The following is a 10,620-nucleotide window of genomic DNA, read 5'->3' on the forward strand; positions in this document are numbered from 1 at the left end:
ATCCTAATGAACAATGTTCTGTACCTTTGAGTGATTGTATAATTGAGCATTTGCTGTATTTGACGGTTCAGTTTTCATGAGCAAGAATTTACTGCTCAAACTGGGCCTGTTCAACCAGGAGTGGGTTGTGGTTTCAGTGACAGGCCTCCAGGCTGACAGAAATAAAGCCTGCGTCCCGCAGAGCCCGGCGGACGGGGACGGGGCGCGGGGCCGGGGGGGTGCTCACCTCGCCGCCGTAGTAGTGGCAGACTTTGTGAAATGTGCAGATCTGGACCTGCAGGACCAGGTGGGCTACGTCTCGCCTGCGCTGTGGTTCAACCTGTCCCGGGGAGAGCCTGTGCCCGTCAGCGGCCGTGTGGTGAAGATAAAGGTGAGATTATGGGATAAGCATGAATTTATGTCTGAATGAATCTGATTTAATGGTGGTGTTGTTTATGGTTGCTTCCCAGACATGCTCTTACGATGCCTGTGTTATTTTCCAGATCAAGAAAATGATCTAAAAGAAATTATGGACTCTAATCATCAATTTTCCTACTCTAATCTCATTGTATTTGTGTTAAAGAGCAGGATTATAACATAATAGCCTCTGAATGTTTCCTTGAGCAGTGTTTTATGTAAATCAAGGCAGAGCTGTTCAACTGGTTTCTTATCTTTATTTATTTAGATAATTCTGGGGAGTTAGGGCAGTTTCTGATTGCTCTGTGTCTCGACTTCCTGCAGAGACGCAACGAGCCACCTCCCCGCCCGGCGACACAGCTTTCAGAGAGCCAATCACGCACCGCGTCTCCGCCTTTCGCCGCAGAGCTCCACCTGGAGGGGGTCGTGTCTCCGGACTACAACTGCCATGGCGTCTTCGACAGTGTCCTCTCTGACCACTTCCGTACTCCTAGGTTAGGGAAAGCCTTAATGCAGAATGTGCGCCTGACCCCCCGACCCCCCGACCCCCTGACGTGTCTCTATTTTCATCATACTCTTGTCCTTTTCCCTCCAGGTTAGTGCAGCAGGGAGATGTGCTCTGTGTTCCCACACCCTGAGGTCCTATCCAGCAACACAGAGGGATTCAGAAGGTCTCATGACAAACAACTATCTCTACTTTATTCCCTAACCAATTCCTTTTGTCTGAGGATGCTTCACGTTGTGTGATTTGCAGGTGGCCCGTTCTGTGCTGTAGAGTGAAGAAGGTGTGTGTCAGCTCTGAAGAGGTCACCGGCTCCGGTCCGATTGGGTTTCTGGCAGATAAAGACCACACCTCTCTGTACATGGTAAGAGTGTTACAGAACACACCTGTCTGTACATGGTAAGAGTGTTACAGAACACACCTGTCTGTACATGGTAAGATTGTTACAGACCACCTCTCTGTACATGGTAAGAGTGTTACAGACCACCTATCTGTACATGGTAAGAGTGTTACAGAACACACCTCTCTGTACATGGTAAGAGTGTTACAGACCACCTCTCTGTACATGGTAAGAGTGTTACAGAACACACCTGTCTGTACATGGTAAGATTGTTACAGACCACCTCTCTGTACATGGTAAGAGTGTTACAGACCACCTATCTGTACATGGTAAGAGTGTTACAGAACACACCTCTCTGTACATGGTAAGAGTGTTACACACCACCTCTCTGTACATGGTAAGATTGTTACAGACCACCTCTCTGTACATGGTAAGAGTGTTACAGGCCACCTCTTTGTACATCGAACGGTTCTCTATCAGTCGCCTTCTTGTGTGCCAGCGATTAATGTCCCATTACCCATAGTGCACTGCTGTGAGTGTGGGGGTGGGGATTGGTACAGTTTATGTTGTGACAGCTGACAATGCGTAACATGTATAGCATTGTGGAAAAAAGCATTTCATTGGTTTACTTTATTTTGTCAAACTGATGGCTAATTTAGCTGATGTGATATATGTTGTTTGGGGAGTGTACTGGCTGGTCGTTTGAGGAGTGTACTGGCTGGTCGTTTGAGGAGTGTACTGGCTGGTCGTTTGGGGAGTGTACTGGCTGGTTGTTTGGGGAGTGTACTGGCTGGTTGTTTGGGGAGTGTACTGGCTGGTTGTTTGGCTGGTTGTTTGAGGAGTGTACTGGCTTGTTGTTTGGGGAGTGTACTGGCTGGTTGTTTGGCTGGTTGTTTGAGGAGTGTACTGGCTGGTTGTTTGGCTGGGTGTTTGGGGAGTGTACTGGCTGGTTGTTTTGCTGGTTGTTTGGGGAGTGTACTGGCTGGTTGTTTGGCTGGTTGTTTGGGGAGTGTACTGGCTGGTTGTTTGGCTGGTTGTTTGGGGAGTGTACTGGCTGGTTGTTTGGCTGGTTGTTTGGGGAGTGTACTGGCTGGTTGTTTAGCTGGTTGTTTGGGGAGTGTACTGGCTGGTTGTTTGGGGAGTGTACTGGCTGGTTGTTTGAGGAGTGTACTGGCTGGTTGTTTGAGGTGTGTACTGGCTGGTTGTTTGGGGAGTGTACTGGCTGGTTGTTTGGGGAGTGTACTCGCTGGTTGTTTGGGGAGTGTTCTGGCTCGTTGTTTGGGGAGTTTACCTCACGGTGCCTCATTCAGGGAGACGTGAAGTAAAAGCTGCAGTTGTTCTGAGCTCATCCCCATCCTGCTTATTCACATGCTGTGAATGTGTAGCATGTTAGCTGGGTGTGTTAGGTGTGAGTGTTTGTTTTGTGGTTTTATTTCTTCTGTTCAAGGGGGTGCCGGTGAACAGCCCGGTGCCACATTCCTCTCTGGATGAAGCACTGTCGTTCTGGGCTAGCCTGTCTCCCCCTGGGCTCTCCAACACGGCCGAGCATCTGACTTCCATCCTGCAGCCGTACAGCAGCACGAGGTTAGCGCCGCTAATGCGAAGGTCCATCCACTAACATCCATCCACTAACATCCACCTGCTAACATCCACCTGCTAACATCCACCATGCAGCCGTACACGAGTGTGAGGTCAGCACCAGAAAAAATGCTGTCCTGTCTCATTCTCATTTCAGTGGGACTATCATGAACAATCTAATCTTTTAATGCAACTTGAAATGTCCGTTTGATACCAGCCAATATGGCTGTGTTTGTCAGCTCTGCTGCCCTGCCGGGTGTGTGCAGTCTCCTGCTGTCAGGCCCCAGGGGGAGCGGGAAAACCACAGTGCTCAGAGTGGCCTGTCGTAGGTTACACCAGCACCTGGTACAGGTAACATTCCACACACACTATGCACCTGGTACAGGTAACATTCCACACACACTATGCACCTGGTACAGGTAACATTCCACACACACTATGCACCTGGTACAGGTAACATTCCACACACACACACCTTCGTGCTAGCTCACTGCAAGCAGACTGCAGTGAGCTAGCGCCTGGCTAACATCTACATGTAGGGGCGGTCTGTATCGTAGTGGTTAGGGTAAATGACTGGGATACGCAAGGTCGGTGGTTCTAATCCCGGTGTAGCCACAATAAGATCCTCACAGCCGTTGGGCCCTTGAGCAAGGCCCTTAACCCTGCATTGCTCCAGGGGAGGATTGTCTCCTGCTTAGTCTAATCAACTGTATGTCGCTCTGGATAAGAGCGTCTGCCAAATGCCAATAATGTAATGTAATGTAATTTCATCCCAAGCGACCTGCAAAACAGTGCATATCAAGGTCATACAATAAACATACAAACACATTAGATATGGTACAATTAATTTATGATTGGTTGTAAGGCCAAAAACATAAGTCCAGTGCACAAAGACAAAGTAAACATTTCTAGATTATGGTTTAAAATACAAGGAGCTAAAGATAGACAGTGATAATGGATTAGGGGACTCCTGCAATGGAGGTAAGGTGCAGTGTGAAGAGATGGGAGATGGGTCTTTAGACTGCGGTGGAAAATGGGCAGAGAGTGAGCAGTTCTTATGGGGATGGGGAGGCTGTTCCACCCTGAGGAGCTAGGGTGGAGAAGTTCTGCAGTCAGGACCAGAGAGAGCCATTCACACAGCTGGATCACTGGAGCTAGGGTGGAGAATCTCTGCAGTCAAGACATTCACACGGCTAGCAGGATGAGCAAGTTGGCCTGTGGCAGCAGAGCGGAGGGGCTGAGCTCATGTGTAGCAGGTAGGGAGGGGCTGTCCTGTTAGCTGCAGTGTTGGAGTCAGGACTGAATCTGATCCTGGCTGCCTGTAGACTGACTGTAGCAGGGACGTGGCGTTGAAGGTTGAAGGTTGAGTTGGGCAACAGGGTTCTGGATGAGCTGTAGCGGTTGGCTGGCATAGGCTGGCAGTTTTAGGGAGGGAGTAAGTAGGGAGTTGCAGTCGCAGCTGTTCAAAGCAGAAGCTAGCTATCTAGATATCTTCTCAGCTAGCTCTCTGCTAGTGCTCAGCTGAAGCTTCATACTGTTACTTCTCTCTCTCTCTCTCTCTCAGGGGTTTCTCTTGGGGGACTTGTGTGCATTAGACACTGGCAAAGCTGCCCACAGAAGGGTTCTGGATTTATGGTGAGTTAAGAAGCTGGGGGTGTGAATGTCATGTTGGATTCAGTGTGACTATGTGTGTGGAATGATGGGAGATGGTAATGAAGGTATACTGCTGATTCACGGTTTGGGTTTAGGGTTGGTGTCAGGGTCAGGGTTTGGGTTAGGGTTGGTGTCAGGGTCAGGGTCAGGGTCAGGGTCTGGGTTTGGGTTAGGGTTGGTGTCAGGGTCAAGGTCAGGGTTTGGGTTCGGGTTGGTATCAGGGTCAGGGTCAGGGTTAGGGTTGGTGTCAGGGTTAGGGTTTGGTACCCACCCACACACACGTCTGCCACCTGATTGGCTGGCTTAGCTGCTCTTTGTTAATATTGGCTCACACTACCGGGTCCAGTGGAGGTATTTATGGAATCCCAAAAATAACATTTAAATTACAATGTTATTATGACAATGCTGTTGTGTTGAGGATTTGACTAGGGAACCCTGTGGATAATAAGTCCCTGGATATAGCAGCAGGCTAATGGAGGAAACCACACTGGCATTAGCATATAGCAGCAGGCTAATGGAGAAAACCACACTGGCGTTAGCATATAGCAGCAGACTAACGGAGGAAACCACACTGGCATTAGCATATAGCAGCAGGCTAATGTATGAAACCACACTGGCATTAGCATAGAGCAGCAGGCTAATGGAGGAAACCTCACTGGCATTAGCATATAGCAGCAGGCTAATGGAGGAATGGTGTAAGAGCCATATGCATTTTAGTCATTTTGGTCACTTTTGCTCTGTTTGTTTGTTTCTTTGTTCTCCAAAAAAAAAAAAAAAAGGGCCCTCGTCCTTATCTTTGTTGTACAGGTAGCAATTGAAATTGTACTTCCCTCTAGGGTCTTTCAGCGAACTTATCCCTGGTTATGGGTATGCACTTTGTTGTACATCACTCTGGATAAGAGCGTCTGCCAAATGCCAATAATGTAATGTAATGTAGTCATCCATGCCACCAAGGGGTGCATGTCAATGAGCAGGCTGACTACATGTGGGGTCTTGGAGTATTATGTTTGAGTGCACGTCTTCAACAAAGTACGCCTGTTAGCAGCCAGTAGCGGCAGGTAAAGGACTTTGCCACTACACTTAAGTCAAAAACTCGCTATTAGGACAAAACTCCTTCGTGTGGAGCACCGGAGACGGAGCCAGTTGCTTCATTGGGGAATCAACGGCGTTTGTGGTGGACAAAGGCGACCTGACGGAGAACATCTGACAGCGCCGATCTTCAACCTGCTTGACTGGAGCTGCACCGGAGCGAGCTATTGGAGCCACCGGGACACCAAGCATCAGACATCGGACGTCAGACCTTCTAAGCCGGGGTACGAGCAACGTTGGGGTATGAGCAGCACTGACACATGAATGGCCATTCATTGTAAATTGTGTGCACACGTGACAAACCCAATGCATTCTTAGCGACCGTCTTAAAACAAACTTTGCGCGTTAAGACGTGTTGTTTTGTGGCTGGAAATGAACTATTTGTGGACTTAAATAAGCCACTGACTTCACATAAATATGTCCGAAAATGCGGCGCTTGGCGAACGCACCGCCGAGTCCGACCGGCGTGATGAACCTTCAGTAAAACAGACTGAACCTGGTGTGGTGCAGAGGTATTACAAACGGACCTTGTGAAAAGACATGAGGTTAAATTAACATCCAAAGCGTTAACGGAAAAAATAGACAATTTACAAAAGGAAAGGCTAAATTAAATAAATTACCTAAACTGAAACAAGCTATTGCTGAACTGATATGTGATAAAGAGCATGTAAATGAGGTTAAATGTGCCTTTGAAAAATACATGGTTTTGTGTGATGAAGCAAACCGGGTGCATGTAACTCTTTTGGGGTATTTGCCTACAGCTGAGGCAACCAAACAGGAAATATGGTACCAAGCTAAAATGTTGAATGTCAATGATTTTATTGCTGTTGTGTCTAAATGGCTGACTGCTGCTCATTCTGGTGACATTAACGTGGAGGAAAAGGAGGATCATGTTAAGGGTGATGACAATGATGAAAAGGAGGTTCAGGTTGAAACTGCTGTTAATGGTGGTAATGGTGAAGAGGAGGTTCATGTTGAACCTCATGACAGTATTTCAAATTTTGAGTCGAGGGTCTCCAGTAAACGGTCAAGCAGAAAATCCACCACCTCTTCTGCATGCATTAAAGCTGCTTTAAGGGAGAAACACGCTTTGGAGGAGCAGGAGCATCTTTTAAGGAGGCGAAAGGAGCAGCTTGAGCTGGACACTGAATTAGCAGCTACTACTGCTAGGCTAGCAGTACTCCAAGCATGTGGCAGCAGTGTTGCATCTAAACAAACGGATGGAATGGAGTCTTACATCAGGAAAGGAGCTAAACCTAAAAGCAAGGCTACATTTCTCAATCCGCATGCCACAGAATATGAGTCCTCACAGCAGCATTTCTCTCTTCATTCAAGGCGAGGCAATGCTCAGTCAATGGTGGGAAGACCAGTTACATCTGATCATGATGCAGCTCACTATATTAAGCAGGGTGATCTTAAAGTGGCCTTATCTTAAAGATATTAGGATTCCTCGTATAAATGCTGATGTTGACCTATTAATCGGCACCAATGCCTCCAAGCTAATGGAGCCTTGGGAGGTCATTAATAGCCGTGGTGATGGACCATACGCTGTCAGAACCCTACTGGGATGGGTAATTAATGGTCCATTACAAGGAAACCGAGACAGTGGGTGTGGCTACCCTAAAGTTAATGTTAACAGGACTACTGTCGACAGGATTGAGGAGCTATTGGTCAAGCAATACAACTATGACTTCAATGAGAGAACCTCTACAGATCAAGAGGAGATGTCAAGAGAGGAAATTAAGTTTGTTGAAATCATGAAAAGCTCGGCCCAGCTTCAGGAAGGACACTACAAGTTTAAACTGCCTTTCAAGAAAGGAAAACCAATTCTACCACCAGGACTTTTTGACAAGAGAGATCTTTATGCGAGGAGAAGATGGAAACAAGTCTAGTACATCTCCAATCTCTTTTGGAAAAGATGGATTCATGAGTATCTACCATTATTGCAAAAACGGCAGAAATGGACAAAGAAAAAGAGGAGTTTCATTTCTGGAGACATTGTTATGGTTGTGGATTATACAGCACCACGTGGAGCATGGGTGCTTGGGAGAATAGTGAAGACTTTTCCCGATAAGAAAGGTCTTGTACGTTCAGTTCGTCTTCAAACCAAGACAAATATGATTGAAAGACCTGTGACTAAAATATGTCTGTTATGTGAAGCTACAGATTGTATTTAATGGCTCCTTTAAATTTTGTTTGAGAATTGCTTTGTCTTCTGCCATGCGCAATTAGGGGCTGGTGTGTAAGAGCCATATGCATTTTAGTCATCCATGCCACCAGGGGGTGCATGTCAATGACCAGGCTGACTACAGGTCATGTGGGGTCATGCAAGTTTATATAGGTAATTGTCAGGCAATGCCCAGCTGTTGCTAATAGAGGGAAGCAAACAGTTTTTGACTGTACTCATTTGTGCTCAATTACGCCAGAATAAATCTGTGGCTGTTTATTATGTTTTATTGGTTGCCTGTTACTATTGGAGTAACGGATGAAATGGACGAATATGGACATGGTGAGAATAAACGCCAATTAACATCAAGTGATTGGAGTATTATGTTTGAGTGCACGTCTTCAACAAAGTACGCCTGTTAGCAGCCAGTAGCGGCAGGTAAAGGACTTTGCCACTACAAATGGGTCTCCTCAACAGCAGGACTGTGATGTCACCAGGTCGCCGCAGTGCACTGGCAGGATGTGATGTCGCTGTGATGTCACCAGGTCCCCGCTGTGCGCTGGCAGGATGTGATGTTGCTGTGATGTCACCAGGTCCCTGCGGTTCGCTGGCAGGATGTGATGTCACTGTGATGTCGCTGTGATGTCACCAGGTCCCCGCGGTGCGCTGGCAGGATGTGGGCGGCCTGCAGCAGGTGAAGAAGGAGATCCTGGACACCATCCAGCTCCCTTTGGAGCGCCCGGAGCTGCTCTCCCTGGGGCTGCGGCGTTCCGGCCTGCTGCTCTATGGACCGCCGGGAACCGGGAAGACCCTCCTTGCCAAGGCTGTGGCCACAGAGTGCGCCATGACCTTCCTCAGGTACCCTGACCTCTGACCTCTAACCTCAAACTCTTCATCAGCTGCACTGAAACAGTGCATTGGCCCTGTTTTGGGGTGGGTCTGGCACCTCTGTCCATTTTGTTCTTGCTGATCGATTTGATGCGATTTCTTGTTTATTAATTGATTTGATCGAGATGTAAATTGTTGTTCATGTATTTATTGATTTGTTTGAAATGTAATCATTGTGTTTTTCAGTATTAAAGGTCCAGAACTCATCAACATGTATGTTGGCCAAAGTGAGTAGAATGTCAGAGAAGGTGAGTGTGTATACATTAACACGTGTCTTTACACTCAGTGTAATTATGCTTTAGTTCTCAGTGTAATTGTGTTTTATTCTCATGTAATTGTGTTTCATTCTCAGTGTAATTCTGTGTTTTAATCCATCCATCCATCCATCCATTTTCACCCGCTTATCCGGAGTCAGGTCGCGGTGGCAGGAGGCTAAGCTGGGTATTCCAGGCATCCTTCTCCCCAGCAACGCATTCCAGCTCCTCCTGGGGGATCCCGAGGCGTTCCCAGGCGGTTCCTCTCCAGCGGTTTCTGGGTCTGCCTCGGGGTCTCCGCCCAGTTGGACGAGCCCGGGAGGCCTCCTGATCAGATGCCCGAGCCACCTCAATTGGCTCCTTTCGACGCGAAGGAGCAGCGGCTCTACTCCGAGCTCCCTCCGGATGTCCGAGCTCCTCACCCTATCTCTGAGGCTGTGCCCAGTGCTGTGCGTGGAGGTGAGCCCACATCTAGTTGGTACCGCTCCGCCTCCCGCACTAGCTCCGGTTCCTTCCCCACCAGAGAGGTGACGTTCCACGTCCCCAGAACCAGTCTGCGACGTCGAGGATCAGCACGCCCGGATCCCCGCCTTTGCCTACCGCCCGTTGGGCAAAGCACCCGACTCCGATGCCGACCCCTGCAGGTGGTGAGCCCACAGAGCGGCGGCCCCACGTGACCAGTTCGGGCTGTGCCCGGCCGGGCCCCATGGGATAAGGCCCGGCCACCAGACGCTCGCCGACGAGCTCCCCTCCCGGGTCTGGCTCCAGCAGGGGGCCCCGGTTTCCCTTTTCCAGGCGAGGTAACTGGGTTCTCGTGTGGCCGTATCATGGAGCCTTTGAATCGCTCTTAGTCTGGCCCCTCCCCCGGGACCAATTTGCCTTGGGAGACCCTACTGGGGGCTAACAGTGCCCCCGACAACATAGCTCCCAGGATCACCGGGACACACAAACCCCTCCACCACATTAAGGTGGCGATTCCTTGGAGAGGCCTAACCCTAACCCCTAAACCCTAACCCTAACCCCTAACCATAACCCTAATCGCTAACCCTAACCTCCCCTAACCCACCCGAACCCTAACCCCTATCCCCTAACCCTAACCCCTAACCCCTATCCTCTAACCCTAACCCCTAACCGTAACCCTAATCGCTAACCCAAACCTCCCCTAACCACCCCCCCCCCGAACCGTAACCCTAAACCCTAACCCTAAACCCTAACCCCTAACCTTAAACCCTAACCCCTAACCCAAACTCTAACCCTAAACCCTGACTCATTCTGGCTCTCTGCAACACATACACATACGCACACACACACATGTACACACGCACACACACACACACGTACACACATGCACACGCACACACACATGCGTGCGTGCATGTGTGTATGTGTGTGTGCATGTGTGTGCGTGTGTGTTCCAGTGTGTTGCAGAGGGCCAGAATGAGTCACACACAGGCACACCCTAACCCTAATCCTAACTGCTAACCCTAACTGCTAACCCAAACCCCTAAGCCTAACCCCCCCTAACCCCTAACCCTAACCCCTAACCCCTGAAACCTAACCCCTAACCCGAACCCTAAACCCTATCCCTAACCCCTAACCCTAACTCTAACCCCTGACTCATTCTGGCCCTCTGCAACACGCACGCACACACAGGCACAAACACACACATGCACAAACACACATAGACACACGCACACACACAAAAACACATGCACACACACACACACGCACACACACGTGCACACACGTACAC

General features: G+C 48.9%; 1 long non-coding RNA gene across 2 annotated transcripts; it reads left to right on the forward strand.

Annotated features, from left to right (window-relative positions):
• The first annotated feature begins 1,026 nt into the window (after positions 1-1,026).
• LOC133121995 (uncharacterized) lies at positions 1,027-3,242 on the forward strand. Of its 2 annotated transcripts, XR_009708065.1 has the most exons (4): positions 1,027-1,067; positions 1,151-1,262; positions 2,686-2,822; positions 3,056-3,242. It is a non-coding gene; the product is annotated as an uncharacterized LOC133121995 (long non-coding RNA). The 2 variants fall into 2 exon arrangements; XR_009708064.1 differs by having other exon boundaries at positions 1,035-1,262.
• Positions 3,243-10,620: the final 7,378 nt, after the last annotated feature.

The sequence above is a fragment of the Conger conger genome, chromosome 2, assembly GCF_963514075.1.
Source record: "Conger conger chromosome 2, fConCon1.1, whole genome shotgun sequence".
Classification (NCBI taxonomy): Eukaryota; Metazoa; Chordata; class Actinopteri; order Anguilliformes; family Congridae; genus Conger; species Conger conger.